The 22,995-nt window shown below is 38.9% G+C and overlaps 1 protein-coding gene and 1 pseudogene across 5 annotated transcripts in view; one reads left to right on the top strand and one right to left on the bottom strand.

The window, feature by feature from the left end:
• JADE1 (jade family PHD finger 1) overlaps window positions 1–22,995 on the top strand; it is a 305,056-nt gene that overhangs the window by 195,078 nt on the left and 86,983 nt on the right. The window lies entirely within an intron of this gene.
• Window positions 8,495–8,613, bottom strand: LOC111741103 (annotated as a pseudogene).

Raw genomic sequence — 22,995 nt, 5'->3', positions numbered from 1 at the left:
ACTAATAATGTTTTTGAACTACCAATGATATTGGGTCTCCTGCTCTAGATGATTCTAATATAACAGTCACATAATCCTGAGTCCTGCAACATTTCTAGAAGTTCCCCTGGCTATGCATTTCGTCGGTGTCTTCATGAAGAGCCTGTGATTTTTTTTTTTTTGGTCTGGTTCCGCCATCATCTTATATAAATGAGTGCCACGCACAATGAAAAGTAACGTTTTCTGAACTAGAGAGAGGAAAATAAGGTAAGATACTAGTATTGCTAGCCATTTCTTTTGGCTGCATATCAGCACCTGCAGCATATGCTGTAGCATTTCCCTTTTTATATAAATATAGCCTCTGAAAATGCTCTTTTTGTCCCACGCCTACGTTGAGAAAAGATAAAAGTCAAAATTCTAGTTTAAAGTTCATCTTAAAAAGATTATGTAACCAGCTTGTGAGAGCTGGTATCATAACCAGAGATAATTCAAGTAAAAAAAGACTAGCGATGGTATACTGGAAAAAGAATAACAGACAGACAAATGTAGAATGCAGACTGAGTGATAAATGACTCTGAGCAAAAATGTCAGGCAGTTCACAAAGCAAAATACAAGCTGTAAACAGCAGTAGGCAGAGGGCAGTCTTCATATGCATGTTATTGTTTGAAAAGCCTGCAGGGTATCAATCATTTCAGTTACAACACACAGGTAAATAATACAGAAAACCTGTGATAAAATCTAACTGCGTATAAACAGAAGGATTTCAACGATACCTCAAAATATCCTGATTTAGATAGTGTAGCATTAAGTCTTGATGGAAATATAATTGACCATGGAAAGCATGCATTCATTCATACATTTAGCAAATATTTATTAAGGATCTACTAAGTACCAGGCACTAGTATGTCCAGAGACCACAAGGACAAAGAAAATATGGTCTCTATACTGTAAATCTCAAGTTTTATTAAAACAAATGCCATTTACCTACACTCAACAGACGTGCATTCAGAGGCGCAACCAGGAGATAGCACAAGAATTTTGTAGCGGCTCGATTTTTAATATTCCAAACTAGAAACAACCCAAATGTCTATCAAGAGGAGAATAGATAGGCGACGGGGTTCGTACAGTGAGATGCTATTGAGCAATGAAAATACCGGCACCTGCAGCGGTGTGGATGAAGTGCACAAACATTGTTGAGTGAAAGACGGTCGGCTTTTCAAAACCATATTGCACGATTCTCTTTATGAAAAGTTTAAAATAGGCAAAAATAAAATGGGGCAAAAGAGCACAGAATAGGGCTTACTGGGAGGCTAAGGCAGCAAGTGGTTGGTATACAAGGGAGGCTGCCGAGTTGTGTTTTGTTTTCTGATCTGGGTCGTAGGTACACACTTGTGATCACTCTGTGAAAATCTCTTATTCTATTCACTTATGGACATATTTATATTTCTATTGCATTTCTATTAAAAAGTATAGTGAAAAGCCAACACCAGCTGCTTTAAGGGCTATGTCTTAATAGATGTTAATTGTTGGTAGTGTTTTCATTCTAGAACCTGTTCTTAGCCTCTCTATGACTTACCTCAATTTTGCCATGCTGGACCTCTGTTCAGGAGAGAATGAGTATTGGGAGCTATATTACTGGAGATGTCATTAAAGACCTTTTTTAAATCAAGTTCAGAGCTCACATTCAATAGTTATTTGACATCTGCTTTCTTCATATTAAAAACCTATGAAGAGGCCTTTGTCCAGATTTTAGATTCTGAGAGATATATCTGGTTGGGGCCCAAGAAAGTCACAACCCTACCAACTACTTACTATTCAATAGCTTTCGTTTGTGTGGGCAGAGGCCCTAAGAGAAACCAAAATTTATCTTTGAACAAGGTTAAATTCTGGTACGGCACACTATAATTCATATTTGCCCAGGGCTAGGACCTTGAGTTGACAAGTTTTGCTCACTTTAACTAGTAAAACTTAGAATTTCCATGGTGCCTTTTCACCTAAGTCCGTGAGTGTGTTCTCAGAGTGAAATGTGCTTTCATTTCTGGGCATTCTGGGGGCATAAGAACTGCTGTTACATCTAAGTGTCTCGGCTCAGGGACCCACGCAGTGTGTAATTTATAAATGGTATTTCATTAAGGATGGGATTCAAGAGCTAGAAAGTGTGTTACAAAAACAGTGAATAAGCAGGATGGACAGTCCTTCCACAAATAGTGAATTGTGACAGTGTTAAAATGAGACTAACCTAAACCATGGCTGCATGTATCCTGTAAGTGCTACTACGTTATTTGCTTTAAAATAAGATGAACAATTTTCAACCTATACATCCCAGGGAGCAGGTGGACTTACATCAGTCTCGGATCCTCCCAAATGCACCAAAGCATTCATTAAAAAAATGTTTCATTATGGAAATTTTGAATCATACACAAAGGTAGAGAGAAAAGCGTAATGGATCTCCTTGTGTTAATTATCCAGTTTCAACAAAAATTAATATTTTATCAATCTTGTTTCATCTGTCTCCTCCCTGCATACTTTTTTCTTTTCCTTTCCTTTCCTTTCTTTCCTTCCTTTTTTTCTTCCTTCCTTTTTGCTGAAAAGTTTTAAAGTCTCCAATATCGTGTCATTTTTCTCGTAGATACTTTAGTCAACGTTTCTAACTAATAAGACTTTTTTAAAAAAAAAACATAACCACCACATCATTATCATACCTAATAGAATTAGAAAGAATTTCTTAACATCTAATGCCCAGGCCATCTTCGAATTTTCCCAACTGTCTCAAAGGTGTATTTTCCACTTGGTTTATTTGAATTAGGATCCAGAAATGGTCCACACAATGCGTTTGCGTGTTGTGGTTCTTAAGTCTCTTTTCTTCTGTAAGGACCTCCCTCCTCCCATTTTCCTCACCTTCTTATGCATCATTATGTTATAGAAACTGGCTCATTTTTTTTTTTATTTATTTGTTTATCTGTAGGACGTCCCTCATTCTGGATTTGGCCTACTGTTTCTTTGTGGTTATTTAACTTGTTCCTCTGTCCCCCATAAATGGTAGTTAAATCTAGAAGTTGATTAGATTCGGGTTCGGTTATTCTCAGCAGGGCAGCCGTCTCAAGCCTCGCCTCGCTCTAGTTCAGCAAGCTCTCGCGCTCCGCGCAATGCCCTTCTGCGTCTGTTTCTGTTTCGTTTTTAGCTCCCGTTTTACACGGTGCGGGCACACCTCGTTTTGCAGCGCTTCGCTTTCCTGCGCTTCACGGATGTTGCTTTTTTACAAGTCGAAGGCAAGACCCTCCGCCAGCAAAAAAAATTACTGCTCACTTTATTTCGGTACACGCTTTACCGCAGCGGTCTGGAACCAAACTCACAGTGTCCCCAAGGGCACGCTTGCATTTTATTCTCTCAGTGGTCACCAGCCATCTGTTGGCTGAGCTGAGAAGGAAACCTCAATCTTTCCAGGCCTCAGCCCGGGTCTCTTCCGTCACAGAATGCCTCTGGAAGGAGAAGAGCTCCTTTCGCTATTTCTCACATCCGTCATAATCTTTGAAATTAGAATCCCGTAGCAGTCTTGGAGGAAGTACAGGGTCACGGCTCCCAGTGAGGGTCTCGTGACACCCCATGTAAAGGTGACGTTCATGTTGTCGGTTCAGATTAAAATTTTCTTTACCATTCAGCAGTTACTAAAACACTATCAAACATAACTGGATGCTGGGCCAGAGGAAAGCCAGCTTCTAGTGATTGACTAGCATTCTTTTCGTTTTCTTCTGCACAGTTTTTCAGATCAGCTTGTCATAGTTTCATTGTGACTGTCTTACTTATTGTAGTTCTCCCTGGTATTAAAATTCTTTCTTCTCAATACTGGCATAAAGTCGATAATTATTGAAGTCAGATAATAAGTAATGGGGTTCACTATAATAATCTCTCTTTTCAAATAAAATAATAAAACTGGAGAGTGATTATTTTTTCTCGTCTCATCATGGCTAAATCACGTGTCCAGAAGATAGCAAAACCTTAAGTGAGGCTGTTTGTCACATTGGCTCAGAGGTTTTGGAAGTTGTCTTTGACTGGATGACTCAAGCAAGTTCTTCTGATGTAGAAAGGCCACTGCATTTGGTGCTGTTATTCCCACTGCAGTCAGTTTTTAGCCTTGCCTCTGTGGAAGTCTATCTGTTATCATGTTCAAGGGCACCAGGTGATGGGTATGAAGTCAGTGTTCTCAGTTGGGGGGATTACTGCAGCGCTGGAGAGCAGAGGGAAGGAGATTACACAGCACCTGCCCAAGCCCTGCATGGTTCTGCTGAAGAGAAGCAGTAAAACTCCGGCGCATTCTTCACATGAAAAGTGGCATTTTGCATGCAATTATGGGTCTCGAAAGGTCCAATCAATGAGCATTAGGGAAGCATTATAGCTTCTTTACTGAAGCTAAAGCGCCTAAGACCACGGCGGGATGACGCTCTCCAACACCATCCCTAAGTGTAGCTGAATTTTGCTGCAGAGTGGTTCAAGAAATAAGGAACAAGTGTGGGTAATTGAGGCTTCCCTATCCAAAGACTGTATCTCCTGGATTCTGGAATTTTCTTCTACATTTTTTGTTTGTTTGTTTGTTTTCAAACTTCTGTTTTATATGGTATTTTGTTCTATTAGTGGTCTCTTTACAATCATGTAGCTTTGTACTGGGTGGGCTTGGAGTAAACCATACTTTCTCCTGAATCTTAACAAGTCTTCTTACCCAGGTTTAGCTTCTGAATTTCCAATATTTAATTACGTAGATTAAATCTCATTATAACTAGAATGGTGGCATTTTTCAGTTGGTTTATTGTAATGATATCACGAACCAATGAATGTGGAGCTAGAAGTCATAGTCTCATTTTAAAAGAGGTGATTGAACATCAGGAGTTTAGGTGTAGTGTTGTTTACATTTTTGAGGTGGAGAGAAAGTGAACAAGTTAAAAGAAAATGGCAACTTGCATACTGGATAATAATTACAAAGTACTAAGACAGCTCATCTTTTTTCTCTTTTCCACATACAATATTAATAGCATCCAATCGGGGACTTGTGCTAGTAAAACCCTGTCTTTCCTGGACGGAGATCATAGAAAATAAGCGTTGTTCGGGATTACATATCATGACCAGAGCAGCAGAACACTTCGATCTGCTCAAAGATGGAAATGTTCGATTAAATAGAACCCATATTAATATTCTACCTGTGTTTGTTTTGGACTTGAAAGAACTATACTTTCCCAGCACTTTTACTTAAATGAACATAAGCTTGCTGAAATGAGATATTTAGGAATATGTTTTACATTTGGACAAGAGTTTATAACATTGGCTTACTTTAAAAATGTATTTAATGGTGTTAAAATAGTCGTATTAGGGTTTAGAAATATTTTAACAGATTTCTGTAACTACTAATCAGTAGAAGTTATCATAGCTGTTAATATTTATATTTCCCTCTGTTTTTGCTCCCATCCAGTGCTTCTAATTTGACTGCTGTTGGGCATGTTACAAAATGAGTTTCATAAATCAAAAAATTTGGATTTCATTGGCCTAAATTTTAATGTTGCACATATTTTATCTTTACACCTGTGACAGATTTTCAATATACAGCAATAAGAAGCTATAGGGTGATTATTTTCTTGTGCAAAACAGGGAAATTAGAGATTGCATAAACCAGTTCACCTGAAGTGTAAATAACTCCAGTCTTACAGCAGTTGAACGTTATGGTGTGTGTTACTAGAATGATTGTGAATATACACATGTATGTGCCTTTAAATGTATCTGTTGACATATTTGCCTTAGTAAAATCATTGTGACCTCTCAGAAGGGTATCAAATGCAGAGTTTGGGGATTCTTTTGAGAATGACAATCCTAGCGAACTTAAACCCTGGTGAATAAAAATAAGGGAATGACAATACAGAGAAATGTTCTATAATATCGAAGAACAGAGTCTGGAAAGAGAAAACAGCAAGATGAATTTTTGTTAATATTTCAATATTTTAAGAATTAACTAAAACCCTTACAATATTTACACTTTCTGCAATGTACGTCTTACTATTTTGTTTGTTATATCAAAAACTCTTAACATGAAAAGGACTCTTTGCAGGGCAGGCATCAGGAGAAATGCAAATACTTATTGCATGTCCTACCCGGAAGGAGGAACTGTGAGAGGTAGGACAGGTGCTTACAGCTACAGAAAGAGGCCCTCTAGCCAAGTCCCAAGGGGTTTTGGGAAGAGATTAGCCTGGGATGAAAAAGCAGTGGAGAAGGGGGCAGGAAGCTTCACTAGCCTGAGATCTAATTGCTCCCACAGTAGGTGACGGATTCGGACGGATTCGGGTCCTCAGCTCTGGCTGCACCTGAGAGCCACCGAGGGAATGTTTCACCTGGCCCCAGCTGAGCTGGTGTGAGTAGGTGGAAGCAGGTCTGGGCCTGGGTGTTTTAAAAGCCTCCAGGTATTTTTTTCTGTGCTGTCAAGGTGTAGACCCACCAAGTTAAGATTTTTCTCACTTAATATGTTTATTTTTGCAAGTTCAGCATCTGAAGATCTTTCATTCTAGTTTATAATGTGCAATTACTGTATCGTGCTGTGTTGTGAGCGATGACCCCTGAGTTCTGCAGATCACGGTCTAGCTGGGCTTAAAGTAAAATAAACTGAGAAAAGATATTAGCACACTCAATTTTTTTAATGAAAAATAATATAAAGTGTAACTTTAAAAACAGCTAAATACAGTTGGAATTACTACACCCTATTTTAAGATAACTTAAAATAAGCTTTCATTGAATAAATACCCAGAACTGATCTGGTACCTTAACACTAAGCACTAATTGTTACCAATTGGTGTTTATTCTTAGCTTGGTTATTTATAATCAGATTACCTTAAAATGTTTCCTCTACTCTCTAAATCCTCATCTTAGAGCTAGACCTCTTTATATGAAACACTAGTGTAATCTTAGATGACTATTTTCATCCAAAAAGATTTTGTACTTTTTGGAAAGAAAACTGAATTACTTGTTCATTTTTCCATACCTTTTTAATATCTTTTTTATGTTTTATATTTTATATTTTTGTATTTCCCATATCATTTTAATATCTTTTTATATTTTAATATTTTCTTTTTTTATATCTTGTGTAGGTCAAAAAGGTAATGCACTTTTTTTCACATTAACACTCATAACACAAATTTATTTCTGATGTGTCTGCTATATAAAAGAATGAACTTACTACAAAAACATTATACTTTAAAATAACATTCAGTAAAAGAAATGATAGAGTTAGAAAATTATCATTTTGTAACCATCCTAGAAATACTCGATTCAGGCCAGAATCATCAATGGATGCGAAAACCATTGAGTTTAACTTCTATGGCATATTTACTTAGTCTTAAAGTACTTTTTCATAAGTTAGAATAACAGAGGGAAAAACAGTAACCTTACAGGGGAAAAAACTCGGGGACAGTACCTTCACCCAGAGAGGACAGGGAAGAAAGGACGAACTGGAGTCATGCGCCTCCTGATGTGATACTCTGAAGATACAACGTCCCCTATGTAATGTTCCTGCCCAAAACACTCAGCCTGAAACTAATCATAAAACAGAACCAGATCAACCCTGATTGAGGGACATGCTATAATTGGTCTAAACTTTAAATTCGTTCATGTCATGCAAGACTGAAGAACTGTTCCAGATTTAAAAGAGATTAAAGAACGTGAGATTAAAGAGCAAAGATTAAATGCAGATCCTGGATTGGATTCTGTATAGAAAAGATCATTATTTTTCTGTGAGTGACAGTAAGGGGACAACTGGAGAAATTTTGCGTATGCATTGTACAGTACTGAATCAATGTTAAATTTCTGGAATTTGGTCATTGCACTGTAGCTATGTAATACAAAGTTGTCTTTATGAAATACATGTTAAAGTTACTTAGAGGTAAAGAATCATGATGTCTATAGTTTACTCTGTAATCTTTAATAGTTTATAAAAAGTAATAAAATTAAAATAATATATGTATTAAGAGAAAGAAAGATAATGTGGCAAAATGTTAACAATTGATGAACTTAAGTGACAGATATAAGGAAGTTCATTGTACTCTACATTTAAGTTTTGAGTATTCTTCAAAACAAAACATTTGGAAAAGCTTATAATCAGAATATTCCATAGTCTTGTAAAGAATCAGACATAGATCTCTAGTATATTTCCTTTTTTACTTCATTTTTTCCTTTTACCTGCTTTTGACTGCTTTAATAAGTATTTAATGATCTGTGAAGAGACAATAAAAGTCTAGAAAAGCGTCTTCCTTAAAAGAAATCATTTAAAAATTGACAAATGCTTAGAGTCCTATAACCACCTCCTAATAAGTTTGGGGTTTCGGGTAGTTAAGTTTTTCTGCTTTTTCTTTTTTTTCTTTTTTATCATTTATTTATTTATTTATTCATTCATTCATTCATTCATTTTTTAAGCGAGGCAACCATTGGTTGACCTCACAGATTGCAAGGCCCTTATCAGCTTACAATCCCTTATTTTTAATTCTTTTTACACCTACAGCACCTGGTGTTCCTAGGTAGTCTCCCATCCAAGTACTAACCAGGCCCGACCCTGCTTAGCTTACGAAATCAGATGGGATCGGGCTTGTTCAGGGTGGCATGGCCATGGACTTGCTTTTTCTTTTTTTAATTATAGCAAAATATACATAAGATTTGCCATTTTTAATGACCTGAAGTAGATTCATGTTATTATACAGCCATCATCATCATCCATCTCTAGCACTTTTTCATCATTCCATACTGAAACTCTGTACCCATTCAACAATGACTCCCATCCACTCTTTATTACATCCCTGGATATTAATCCCTTATCAGATATGTGATTTGAAAATACTATCTCCTGTTCTATGGGTTGCCTTTTTACTCCTTTGATACGCAAAAGTTTTTAATTTTGGTGGGATTCAGTTTGTCTATTTTTTTCTTTTGTTGCCGGTCCTTTTGGTGTCATACCTAAGAAATTGTTTTTATTTTGCTTTTTAAAGTGGTGACTAGGTATAGATTTTTTTTTCTTTACATTTTAGAATAGGAATGATAATTCTTGTTATTTATAATTTCTGGGATATGCAACCCGTACATTTTGGCCTCAGCAGTATGTAACTTCAAAACAAAGCTACATTTCCTTTTGGTGACTAAATTATCACTGATGCCTTTGCTGAAATGTCCTTTTAAGTCTTCTCTCCACTATTTCTAGAAATTTCTGAGGGGATGTCCTCATGTGCTTTAGAACAAATCATTCAGTTTTTTTTGTTTTTGTTTTTTTTTCTTTTTCTTTTTCCGTTCAAGCCTCTTCCTTTCACCTGTGCTGCCAGGGACCCTGACGAAATGTCCATTCCGCTGGGCACAGGTGTCCTCAAAGTGTGCTGCCTAGGTCTCCAACTTGCCCTCTGACCCAGAATGATGAGGAGACCTCTCTTCTTCCTCCCTCCTGATCCGGGCACCTGGAGTTTCCGGGTGTAGATGCCTGTCTTGCCCTGTCTGTTCCCACGTGGGCACGAGCGTGGCCCTGCAAGCATCAGAAGGGGGACCTGGTGGGTACGGTGCTGCATCTCAGGGTGAGAGCCTGGAATACTGTCAAGGAAGAAGTTATTCTGATACTAATTAAAACGGTAAGGAAAACTTTATGCAGAACTGTCACAACAGGCATCAAGACTAGAACTATAGAGGAGAGAGGTCAGGCCGAACTTGAGAACAGCAAGGATTTATAGCCTAGGGTCAGAGTGTGGAGGAGGGGGAGTTAGTGGATGAAAAATTACCAAGAAGATACATCAAAGGTGGAGGGGTTCTCGTTAAACTGACTTAACAGCATTTTTGCTGAAGGCAAGTCAGGGTGGCCAGGTCTCAAGGGTGAGGGATGAGGAATTTGATCAGATATCAAGGGCCGGGGATTCTCTCTGAATCGACTTAGCAGGATTCTCGCTAAGACTGAACCGTGAAAGCCCAGCAAAGCCCAAAGTTGAGGCCTAGTCAAGAGGAGGGCTCAGAGGAGCCTGTTTAAAGTCTGTCAGGACAGAGTCTTTGTTGGTGTCTCCTCCTGTTCAAGGAAAGAAGAGACATTCATCTTTCCATTAGACAATAAATCTAAGCCCGTTTCTCACTGGTTTCCTTTAGTTCCTTAAGGACCAGCTGAATCATTCTTGGAACTCGGTAGGACAGCAGCCAGTTGAGACGATTTCTCGGAGCTGGATTTTGAATACCCTTAGCTAGTGGAGCGAGGACAGCAATAGCAACCTGATGATTTCCTGGTTTGTAGTTCGAATGTCCGTGATGATGACATAGACTTCACTGTCACAGTCGTGGTTCTTTCCCAAAGCAGAGCATGAACCATGCAGTTTTCCCAAAGCAGAGCATGAACCATGCAGTTTTCCAGTGAACTTCCTGACCGGCCCACTCAGCAGAGCTCCAGGCCACTCAGCAGAGATCCAGGCAGCGTCCAGTGTCAGCTGCAGGGCTTCTTTAGATACAGGACAGCTTAGAACCCCAAAAAGGATCTGGGCAGCTGGGTTTTAGTTGGTGATGGCTCTAAGGCAGGAGGTGGGGGGAAAAATGGGAAACATTAATTTGAAGAGTCGTAACCAGATAATTGGAGGAAACTAGAATTGAAAAATTTAATAAGGACTGTCAAAATGTACAGAAAAGCAGGATCCAGCCCAATTTACAGGTAAATAACAGAACCTCAAAGACAGTAAATAGGAACAGAATCTGATAACCCACAGGGGCGTGCTATAGTTTTCCTGTAATTTATGTTCCTTTTTGATTCTTGTTTACAAAATAAATCAGATCTTATTACATTTGGCCTGATTATATACATAAGTTCAGCAACAATATAATTGACCACATAGGACTTTTAAAGCCTATATTGCTGGAACTTATTAATAAGGAATCTTAAATTAGACTTTTAAAAACGTTTCGAGGCTAGGAAGCCAAGCCGAGAACTCGCTACCGAACTTTACCTGCAATACCTATAGGTTTGGGCGATTTGCTCTCTTAAAATACCCTAAGGTTCCTGGGCCTGCCAGGAAGTGACTTTCCTTACTCACCTGTAAGACCCGGAACCCTGTAAATCAGGTACCAGGCTTAATTTCCCGAGAGGGCTTTGTAAGCATTAGCTCCAGAAAGTCAGCCTTAGTGCTTTAAAACTGTCTGGTTGTATGTTTTTATGCATATCATTTTCAGGTTTGGCATTCTAGTCAAAACTTGCTATGGGACTAACTTTTCCAATTATGTTCTGTTATAAGAAGTACAGATTCTTATTAAACTCATTCAAATAATAATATTGCCATGGAAATAAATATAATCAATAAGAATTTCTTAATTCGGGAGGGATCAGGCAGGGAGAAAAAAAATGTGTTTGGTTTCTACTTATAAAAAGTATAATCACTAAATTATTGTGGGTTTTGCTTGCTTAAGAGAAAAAAGGGTATGTTATATCCAGAAAATAGAATATTAAATAAGTAGCAGATTTTCTTAATCAGATCATTCAGTCCCATGTAATTAACTCTTATTCTGCTTGCTCGTGGGTTAGCAGTTTTTTGAACCTGTCAGCTTCTCACCTAGAGTTCTAGAAACCCATACTCAGTTCAGTGGTATAGTCTCAAAGTTATTCAAGCAGTGCCACCAAAAACCTGTATCCCAGAGTGCCTGTCATATTCTTCTCTGCGGGTCTCTGAGACTTTCTCTTCTTGTTGAAGGTGGAAGACTCTGGCCTGTAGTTGATTGCAAACACTTTCAAGAAAGTATCAGTAAAACAATAACTATCTGTGGATTACGAAAGACTTAAAATGCCCGTGGTTAAAGATCTGATGTGAGTTCATGTGACCATGGATTTGGTTATTTCTGTGGTATAGGTTTTAAAATAGTAACTGGAATTATGACTGACAATTTTATACCAGATATATCATGGACAGCAAGAGTATCAACACATTTCTATGAACTTCATATAATTTTGGAGATATTTCTGTTAGTGATGTTTACCCATATAAATATTACCTAGGGCAGGTTGAGCATCCTTTCTCACTTGACAATTATTTTTAGGCCATCCAACATGCAAACAAACTTAATTATTTTTTAACATCTCTCTTTTTACAAGGCGAAAACGAATCCTTGAGATTTTCCAGAGGCTCTCTGAGAAAGCTCAAAGTCTATTCAAGATCAGGATTTCATTTAAGATTTGATTTTGGGAAGTCAAAATTGTCAAAAATGTCAAAAGTTTTAACACTTGAGCAAATAAGATCCTACATTACTGTGAAATAATACTGAGATACCTATTTAACCAAAGTGACAATAAAAGAATTCAAAATTAACTATAGGAAGTAAAAAAACCTTAGCTCTTGAAGACATGGTCCTCTTGAATAATCAAAGACATAATAAAGGTTAACATAAAGCACAGGAAATTTTTCTGACAAGACACAAAATCTTGGTTTCCTAGGCATGTTATACAAAAGGTAAAGAAAAAACCATTTACAAACTCTTATATTAAGAGCAGACCAATAATCCAAGAACAACTTTATCATTTTTAACAGGGATTCTAGTTTTGCATCAATATAGTTTTGAAATCAAGGTTCATTAAAAAACAAAACAAAACAACAACTTATAAATAAACCCATCCAATCTGAGACAGCTTTGACCACATGAGATAAGATTCCTTTTCCACAACTTCTTTTCTACAAACCTTCCACAGCATTTTTTGTCCATTCGATTTTTCTCCTATACTTTTCCTCTTTCTCACTCTGGAGCAACCAGTCATTTAATTTAGGACAAAATTACTCTTTTTTTCTTAACAAAAACACATCCTACATTTTTTATACTCTTTTCATGCAAAGTTGTTCCTCATCATCCTTATTTATAGTAGTTTTATTACATGTACATATTATAATTTTTAGCCATTAGTAACCTTTTCTATAGTGAAAATTAGGAAGCAGACAATTGTGAATTGTCTCACACACCACCGTTCTATCACAGTCTAGCAAATTTTATGAATATACCATATGTATTAGCCAGGGTTCTCCAGAGAAACAGAACCAGTAGGATATATGTGAATATATATGAGAAAAGATTTATTACAGGAATTGGCTCACACAGTTTGGAGGCCAAGAAGTCCCATAATCTGCCGTCTACAAGCTGGAATATCAGGAAAGGCAATGATGTAATTCAGGCCAAGTCTGAAGGCCTGAGAATCAGGGGCCAATGGCGTAAGTCCCAGTCTGAGTCTGAAAGCACAAGAACCAGGAGCTCTGACATCCAGGGGCAGGAGAAGGGTGTCTCAGCTCAAGTAAAGAGGGGATTTACTTTTCCTTCACCTTTTTGTTCTATTCAGATCCTCACTGGATTAGAGGAAGCTTTTCTCAGTCTACTGATTCAAACACCCATCTCTTCTGGAGACAGCAGGAAATAATATTTTACCAGCTATCCAGACATCCTTTAGCCCAGTCAAGTTGACATAAAATTAACCATCATTCCGTCTTTTTATAGGTATATGCTTCCTCATGGTACAACTTTTCAATTTGGCAAAAAGAACTTGTATATTAATAGACCCGAATGCATTTAGCTTCTCTGTACCATATAAAAATAAGAAGCCAAAAGTATATAAATTTAAACTTGTGCTTAGTAATGAATGTTTTAGTAGTTTATCTTACTTAAAAATGATCTAGATATTTAACAAGTATCTATTACTTAGCGCAACGCTAAGATTGAAAATTACCAAAAAAGACTTTGGAAACTATTTCAGACAGACATGTTATATCACTAAACAAAGCTAGCCATCATCTCACATTATTTCCCTGTTAACTAGTATATGTGTGTTAGGCAAATATCACAGAAGCAAAGCCTATAAAGATTAAATGCATGGGTTTTTGGTTTTACTGCTGGGGTTTTGGTTTTACTACTGTGTTAGATATGCATGAAGTAATGGATAATGGATGCAGCAAATTCATTTTACTACATCTTTACTTGTCCATTCATTCTTAGGTTGAATTTATAATTGTTTATAATCTTAAACGTTGAGTAGATATAATATTACCTTATTTGACTAGTAAACCCAAGCAGAACAAAAATGCGTGGTCACATTATAATTAATGCTGAAACTCTGAAGACAGTCATTTTTATTGAACCAACAATACCAAACTAGTCTTCTGTATCAAAAATTTACTAAAGTCACATGAACTTGAAAAATGGAGTAGTTTCTATATTTCTGAGCATTTTAGAAGTATTTTATTTGTATAAGTACTTAATTATCTCAAACCCAATTTGAATAATGCCCTTTTATGGGATTTTGTAAATTCATTTGGTAATACCATCTGGAGGTAGAAAAATATTACATATACATAACCTATATACATACATAAACATACACAAACATATAGAGACTAACTAGCTTCCATTCTAAAATTTTAGCCATGAGTGTGATAAACACAGTAATATAAAACTCACTATTTTATAAGAAATTATTGGGGTTTATCTTTGCTCCACTTTATATTTTTATCTGAATTGTGCTTCTGGCAAATGGGACAAGTTGGGGTTACCTACTTGATAGAAGCTAAAAAATTTTACCAATATCCACGGAAGAATTTTTAAGATTTTCTTTTGCCCTGATATGTAATCCTATGGAGGCTGTGGACTAAATTTTAGATGAGAGACTGAGGGGATGTCAATCAATTGTCCGAATGTTTTCACAGCTCATCTAGTGGATAAAATATCCAGTCTGTAATTAGCGTTTTTACAATTAGCAGGAGGCTTAAAGCTCCAGTGACTACGAGGAAGGAAAGCTCTAGCAGGTGGATAGAGGGGTGGAGAAGCCAGGGGTTTGAAGCTGGGCGTATCAAAAGATCCAAGGGGCGAAGGGAAGATTAAAGGTGACAGAAAGGGAGACAGAGGCTTTAGGCGAGCCAGTTTGCAGGGACCCTAAATTCTAAATTGTCCTTTGCGAAATCCGGCCGACAAGAAAGGAAGTGGGCCAACTCAGTGCCGTCGTGGTGGAGTACACAGCCAGCAAGAGTTCCAGAGAGGGCTTTTAGTTGACTGAGAAGTTCCCAGGGGAGAAGTGGGATCAAATAGAACAAAGAGGCTTCACAAGAGCCAGGAAACAAATTTATGGCCCAGGAATCAGGGAATAAATCGCCACTGGAAACAGAGCCAGGAAGAAATTTCCAGCCCAAGAGTCAGGGAGCGAGTCTCCATTCGAAACAAAGAGCCAGGCAGAACTTCCAGCCCAGGAAGCACCTTCCAGACAGAAAAACCGGAGCCTAGAGCCGGACCTCTCAGAGAATGCACTCAGAATCCTAAGGATCCACATCTGTTTTCTGTGCTTCGATGGGCTGTCATCCAGCGCACTGGCTCAGGAGCCAGACTCACCAGCGGATCCCCGATTAGTCCGTGAGGAGTGAATTCAAAGGTTTCAAAGCTGTGCCTGGGGTCCTGAGGTCCGGCGATGAATCTGATCCTGTCCAGGTTGCAGCACCATCACTGTGAAGGAAAGTTATTTTGACGTTCGTTAAAGCAGCGAGGAAGACTGTCTTCAGAACGACCGCGATAGGCGTCGAGACTGTGGCGATAAGGGGGCGAGATTGGGCTTAACTCAGATTCAGCAAGCACAGTGGGGATTTAAAGCCAGGGAGCAGAGTAGAGGGGTCCGTGGGTGGAAAACTGCTAAGAGGAGATATCAAGAGTTAAATCTTATTAAATTGAGTCTTGCTGAAGGCAGGTCAGGGTGACCAGATGCCGAGGGTGGGCGATTATCTCTAAACTGAGTTAGCGGGATTCTTGCTTCAGCTGGGCTTTGTAGCAAGGACGGGAGCCATGGCTGAGGCCTCGCTGAGAACAGGGTGGGAGGCGTCTGTCCCAAATTTGGTCAATGAGGGAGTCTTTGTCAGCACCTGTGGAGATCTGTACTTGCCGTTGAGTATCTCAGCTGCTAGAAGGGTGACATTAAATGGCAAATAAAAGCAACATGAGAGATGGAGAGAGACCATGGAAGGAAAACATTTTATAGTTTAGTACCTTTGATGGCAGTTCTTCTTGGGTTTTGCACCAGGGGCTCTGCATGTCCATTTCGCACTGGCCCTCAGATTGTGTAGCCAGTCATCCATTTCCTTGGGGTTCTGATTTCTCAGGCATAAACTGGGGACAAGTTTAGCCCAAAAATGCTTATCGCTACAATCTGGTTTCTGGATCTTGTGAACAAATGCCTGGACAAGGCCGACCATGTATCTCCCAAGAAAGGGATAAATGTTAGACATGGGACAGTTGAAATTCAGATTATGGAGGACACTCTTTTCTATCTCTAAAAAGACAAGGTTCCCACAGAGGATGATCTAATGCAAATGACTAAATAGAACATTCATATCAGTTCTTTCATTCGTGTAACTTGCAATTTCAGAGCTTCCCTCAAGGGCTCGTGCTGTGGTCTTAGTGTTTGTGTTCCCCCAAAATTCATATGTTGAAATCCTAACCACAAAAGTGATGGTATTAGGAGGCCAGGCCTTTGGAGGCTTAAGTCATGAGAATGGAGCCCTACTAAATGGGATCGGTGCCTGATCAAAGAGGCTCCAGAGAGCTGCCTCGCCCCATCCACCATGTGAGGACACAGCAGGAAGGCTCCACACCAGAGCACGACCATGCTGGAGCCTTGATCTTGGGTTTCCAGCCTCCTGAGCTGTGAGAAATAGATTTCTGTTGTTTATAAGCCACTCAGTCTGTGCTGTTTTGTTATAGCAGCCTGACCGGACTAACCCAGGTGAGGGCTACCTGGCGTTATGTTTGTGTTACTAAAAGATTTCCTGAAGTGGTACTCCTGGGACAAATTCCAGTCCCCTCCCCCACCCAGAATACAGCAGGAATCCTCTAAATTGCAGAGTTCCAATCTCAAATGCAAAGATCCAACCTCTAGCAATTCCCTGATAGCAACAGCTTTTACTGCTGTAGTTATTACACTAAGATTCTTTTATTTTCACCAGGCTTTCTAGTTTGCACTTTGTCTTTGGATCACTCTTTTCCACCTTCTGAACTTGCCCTTTAACTGTCTTCTTCATTTTCTCATTTTGTAGAACAGGACGGTTCATAGGACAGGCGAGAATGGGTAAATCATTACTGAAAATAAAATAATGTTCTGAGCATTCTTTTCTGTCTACATTTTAAATATTTATAAAAATATATTACATCGTAGTCTCTGATTAAGTAAAACAGAGTGGCAAATGGATTGAAAGTCTAGTGTTTTCATTCTAAAAAATTACTGCTTTCTGAAAACTTCATCTGCACCAGACAGACAGTGTAAGGAGTGATTATTCATATTGCAGCCTAATCTTCCCTTTTTCAGAATATTTTGCAGAGAACTGCTCCTTTCCCCAAATTCATGCCCCAATCTTTCCTTTCTTTCTTCTCTACCAAATAGTTTCCCATTTTAGCAGGTCTTACAGTCTGTTTATATAAACATTTGAGCTATAGAGTTTTTATGCCTGAGAATGACGTCGTGTCTGACGTTTTATTTAGTTTTTAAGACATCAAACCCTTAACCTTAGAACAGCAAAGAGTTTCTTCTAGAGAGCTAGCACCAGAAGTTGATGGTGGCTCTCTGCAGTGTGTTGAGAAGCACCGGAAGGGCACGTCGAGTTTAGCAAAACAGATAAGGTAGATTAGTGCTGTCTGCCCCGCGTGTAAGGTGTGGAATGACGGCATGGGCGTCATATTTTCTAATTCTCTTTATCTATCTATCTATCTATCTATCTATCTATCTATCTATCTATCTATCTATCTATCTATTCATTTTTATTCTTTAATTATAGTTGACATTCAGTATTATTTTATATTAGTTTCAGATGTGCAGCATAATGGTTAGACATGTATTTAATTAATGAAATGATCCCCCCAATTAGTCTCGCACCCACCTGGCACTATACATGGTTATTACAATATTACCGACTGCATTCCCGGCGCTGTACTTCACATCCCCGTGACTATTTTGTAACTATCAATATGTACTTCTTCATCGCTTCCCCTTTTTCACCAGCCCCCCAACCCCCTCCCATCTGGCAACCACTGGTTTGTTTCTAATCCTCTTTAGACCAAAGGGAGAGTAATACATCATTTTCGGACACCGTGGTGGAAATGGCCTGTGGTAGGAACCAGTGAAGGAAGACGGTTTGGATGAGGAGGTCTTTCAGTGCCTCTGAAATCTCGCTCTGCCTACTTCTTGGCTTCTAATCATGTACCCTCGTGGTTTTGCCTCCTCTGGTTGGTCACCTTTTGATGATTCTCCTGTTATTATATATAACTTATGATGGAATGGGTGATTGAACATTGTATATAAATCTATCAAGTGAGACTTTTTAATTGAGCCGATTTGACTCATTTAATAGGCCCAAATACTTCTCCAGAATTATATTTTTCTGTAGAATTTTGTAGGGGAGGAAAAAGAATAAATAGAGATCAAGACCAGGGGGTGGGCTTAACACATGTGTTTCAACATCCTAGATTACTGAACCTGCTCCGGCTGGTGGCACGCGACGTGGTTGAAGTGGGAGGGAAGGGTAAGTCGGAAGACCTCGATAGCTGCACTTCTCCTACAGAAACTGATAGAGGATGAGTGTAAACGTTTGGGGAAGGTGAAGTTTTGATTACTGATGTCTCTGGTTACTGATAATTATGAAGTTACATATCAGTCTTCTCAAATATCTTTGCTTATTGTTTAGTTGTTAATTTATCAGGAGAATGATATTTATTTGACATGAGTTTCCTAAAATCTGGCATGAATCCTTTTGATTTGGGGACCACATAGGTGCTTACCAGTCTGCGAAGCACAGCTGCAAAACATAGAGCCTACGTTCTTCAGCAGATTTCTGCTGCATTTAAATGTTTCAGAGGGATGGAGGAAGGAAAGTTTCAGTTTTGTTTAAAGAGGCCCCAAGGATAAAGACCTAGGCTAGGTTCTCTGTAAGCTGCTTTTGAATTAAAGTTTAGTTTCAAGAATTAAGTTGGGTCAGACTAATTCTAGAGGACATCAGGGTTTCTGGGATTCCTAAAAGCTGCTCACCTTCAGAAGCCTCAAACCAGGATGAGCTGGAAGTGGACAGGGGAGAATTTTGACTATGGAAACCGACCTTGAAATGGCTCTTCACTCTCTAGGCCACCTCCCTGTCCTGCAGGACTAGCACAGAAGCAAGCGAAGCACTTATTAGACATCTAATTCAGTCTCTTGAGCAAAATCTGAGCGCGTGCTTTGGATTAAAGGGCGTAAGGGATCCTCTTGGTCGCATTGTGGTGGCTCTACATCTTAAGCTCTTTGAGCAGGGAAGACTCCAGAAGGAAACTACTCAACATGAATCACCACATCTTCCATGACAGACAGTGATGCTTGAGAAATGTCACGTTGCCTGATTCTCAGGCTTTTTGAACTGCACGCCAGGGTGTTGGTGTAAAATTCTGTGGCGAGTGTCCCGCACGTGAAGTTATCTGTAAACATTTTCACTTTCTTGTAAATAATTACTGTAGGGAAGAAAGAAAGACCACGTAGAAAGAAAGCGTTCAGCATTCTAAGTTCTTGTGTCCCATCCAAATCTGCTTTATAAAGTTGCTGTGGCAGAACTAGGCTTTAATGGCCTGGGTGGGTTCTTGTATTACACGTGTACAAAGCAGTAGGTTGAGAAAGCTTAGTGCTCTGAATCACCCAGTGTACTTTATACATTTATTTAGAGAAGAATAGTTTAGTTTTAATTATTTATGGTAATAGCTCTCAGTGCACTAGTAAATGTCCTTGGGTGTATATTTTGTAAAAGTAATGAAGTCTTTGTAATATGAGCTTTCCCTTCAGCTGTAAGTTGCCCTCCCTTTGCTAAAGAACCAGGGCAGAAGTGTGTATCTGTGTTTGTGAATAAGAGTGTGTATAAAGAACCAAGCTCGAGATTTAGCAAGATGCTACTGAACTTGATTGAGGACCTGGGAGAATTGTCCCTGGATATACTCACAACCCCCAACGCTGGGTCACCGTCCTACCTAATTAGAGCATTAGCAACTTGACCAAGGAAGACATCACCATGAGGGAGATGAGCAGCCTGTCAGAATATGTTTGTTGTTGTTTTCTTTCAGGGTTTTTCTTGTTTCTTTCTCTGTCGCTACCATGTTATGGTACAGTAACAAAATACACAGCAAGAAAGAATATAAATTTACTATATTTCCCTCCGAACTAAGTGACATATACTGTAGTTTATGGATAAGTCTTATTATGTCAAGAAACCTCTCTTCTTATTTGCTTTTTTCTTCTGCTTCTCTCTCTGTCTCTTCTGCCGGGAACTGGCTTTTTTTCCCCCCCTTATGGGAAACTTCTACGCACCGAAACAAGGAGAATGTCTAGCAGACAATTAACATGCATGTGTCATCCATTGACCCAACAATTTGAAGGACCAAGATCTCCAAAATTACAGGTTCTGTTTTTTACTATTTCAGTAGCCATCCGTAGAGCTTAGTTAGGGCTCCAACCAATCTTGATGATAATAATGCTCAATATTCACATCACAGTTGGTAGAGCAAACCCCTGGCATAGTTCGACTTTACATTTACAGCTTTGCTGTTTGCAGGTGACCTAAAAGGCTCTGATGTTTGCAATGAGAATTCCTATTTCATAGGGGTTTTGCGAAAATTACATGAGGTGATGCCTTAAAAGTACTTTGCAGAAAGGAATCAGCCAAGCTTGGAAGCTGCTGGGTGAGAGTCACTTAGCTAGTGGACAGACCTGGTCATATAATTATTGATGTTGGAGATTTGGAGACTCAAGAAGTTTCTCGATATAGCCCTTAAAATTTTACGGTAAAAATACTATTTTATTTAGCTTCACCATCACTCTTAGGTTCTAAGACAGAGACTGATTATTAAGATTACATGGAGGTACCTTATTCGCAAATGAGATTGCAGACATCACAGTCATTCAGACACAAGTTCTACTAATATCAAAATTATCCAACCGTAGATTGCATACGGCTTCTGTGTGAATAAAAGAGATTGACCAATTTTGCAACATCATCTGTGAATTCCGCTCACCAACAGCAAAGTCTTGAATCCGATCAATTGTTTAGATCTAGCTACGATTTCCCCGGAAATGTAAGAGACAGTGGAACATGTTTTCTTAAAAAATACCACCGCGACGATGGAATCAGCAAAATCTAGACTGTGGGAAACTCAGTAGGTCAAAAAAACAAGTTTCTTTAATTTAAAAACAATTATAAAACAATGATAGTGATGGAAGGGAATACGAGATGGAGGGGGTGGGTGGAGAGAGACTTTATCAAACAGTTACAAGGTATGGACCTTATTTAATGAGCCAAATGAACAAACTAAAAGAAAGAAAAAAGAAAAAAATATAAGACAAGTGAAGACCATTGGGAAGTGGGAATACTGACTGAAGAGTTGATAATATTAAGTAATTATTGTTAAATTTTTTTAGATGTGATATTATTATATTTGTTTTTTTTAAAAGAACCCTTGTCTGTTAGAGATACACAAGTAAAATATGTGAAATGATATACTGTCTACTATTTCTTCAAATTAATCAGAGGGGAAACAAAACTGACTTCTTAAACCTGACGAAGCCAGGCGATAGATACATTGGAAAGTTTATACTATTGTCTCTATTTATATGTGTTTGAGAAATGGCCCATCTTTCTTTTTATTTTTTCATTAATGGAAACCACTAAAAGAAATGAAATCAGCATAGGAGGAGGGGGAGACAGAGAGAGGGCCTGGAGGGTGAGGGTGAGGGAAACAGAAATCATTGTCAATCTAATAGAGGGTAGGAAAGAAGGAAAGGACAAGAAGAAAAACTTGCCCAAATAATAGCCTCCCAGTGAATGAAAGCTCTTCACTGAACCTTATGCAACCATTTTTAGACTCTGGGAATCAGGCTTCCCTATGGAAAGTGCATTTTGAGCTAGGCCTCAGGGCTCTAATCCTGGCTCTCCCGTGAGCAGTCACTGAGCCTCTGGGAAAAGGTGTGTGTATATCCTCAAGCTATATTAAGAGCTGGGGCATCCTTTGACCATTGGCAGCTTTGTGACAGCTGGCTGGGGCTAGAGATTCAGTTTGCTGCCACAGAAGAAAGCAAAGCCAATTGGGTCACATGAGGAAGTAACCTGAGCCCTTCCCTCCAACCTGATGAGCTAAATTTGAACTTGCCTGCCACTGATGTGGCTGTTGAGGGGCAGCATGAAGCTGAGTGACCAAACAGCCAACCCCTCGGACACTATTCCAAGAGCGTCAAGCCTTCCACAGACTTTTGAAACAGGATTAGGCAAATTTCTAGAAAGAGAGGTTTGCCACCTATTTGAATGGAAATAAATGTCAAAAGAGAGGGGAAATGTGGCTGGAGTGGACCGCGTAAAGATGGCTGCGGCACAGTGACAGTGTCCGCGGACCTCGTAGGGATCTTGAGGAGGAAGAAAGCCTTTCTTCACTCAAACAGTGCTGTCTGTGCATTCAGGCTCTTTTCTTCTTTCCAGGTTCGTTCTTTCAGCTGCTTCTAGTTATTTCCCCATATGTTCTCTGATTTTTACCCTTTGATTTCTTTTTTCAAAGTAGAATTGTGCTTATCGCTACGAAACTCTGCATTTATTCTCATATTTCCCCCTGGATAGACCACTTTCTTATTGCATTTACCATCTTCCTTCCCGTTCCCATGATCTCTTTGTCAAAACTTGCTCTTAAAAAAAAAATTCTCTCCTTTTACTTCTGAATTTCTATGCCTTATTTTCTCTGAAACTCAATGGCTCATTCTGTTCTTGCTCTTGTCCCCTCTAGTGCATATAACACCCATGAAAGGATTAAGTAGCAAAAAGCTCTGAGAATAAGGTCAGAATGTGTTCTGATGTGGAAAAGCTTCTATAGTGACTATGCTTCGCTGGTCGAGGTTGTTGTTCCTTTTTATCCTCTGGAGCGTTTACTAGGTATAATGTCTGGGTCTTTCTTCGTTTTGCTCATAAAATCTCTTAGGGCTCTAAAGTCAGGTTGCCTTTTTTTTTT

Source organism: Pteropus vampyrus, unplaced genomic scaffold, assembly GCF_000151845.1.
Source record: "Pteropus vampyrus isolate Shadow unplaced genomic scaffold, Pvam_2.0 Scaffold73, whole genome shotgun sequence".
NCBI classification, from domain to species: Eukaryota; Metazoa; Chordata; class Mammalia; order Chiroptera; family Pteropodidae; genus Pteropus; species Pteropus vampyrus.
This window is presented reverse-complemented; position numbering and strand designations above follow the sequence as displayed.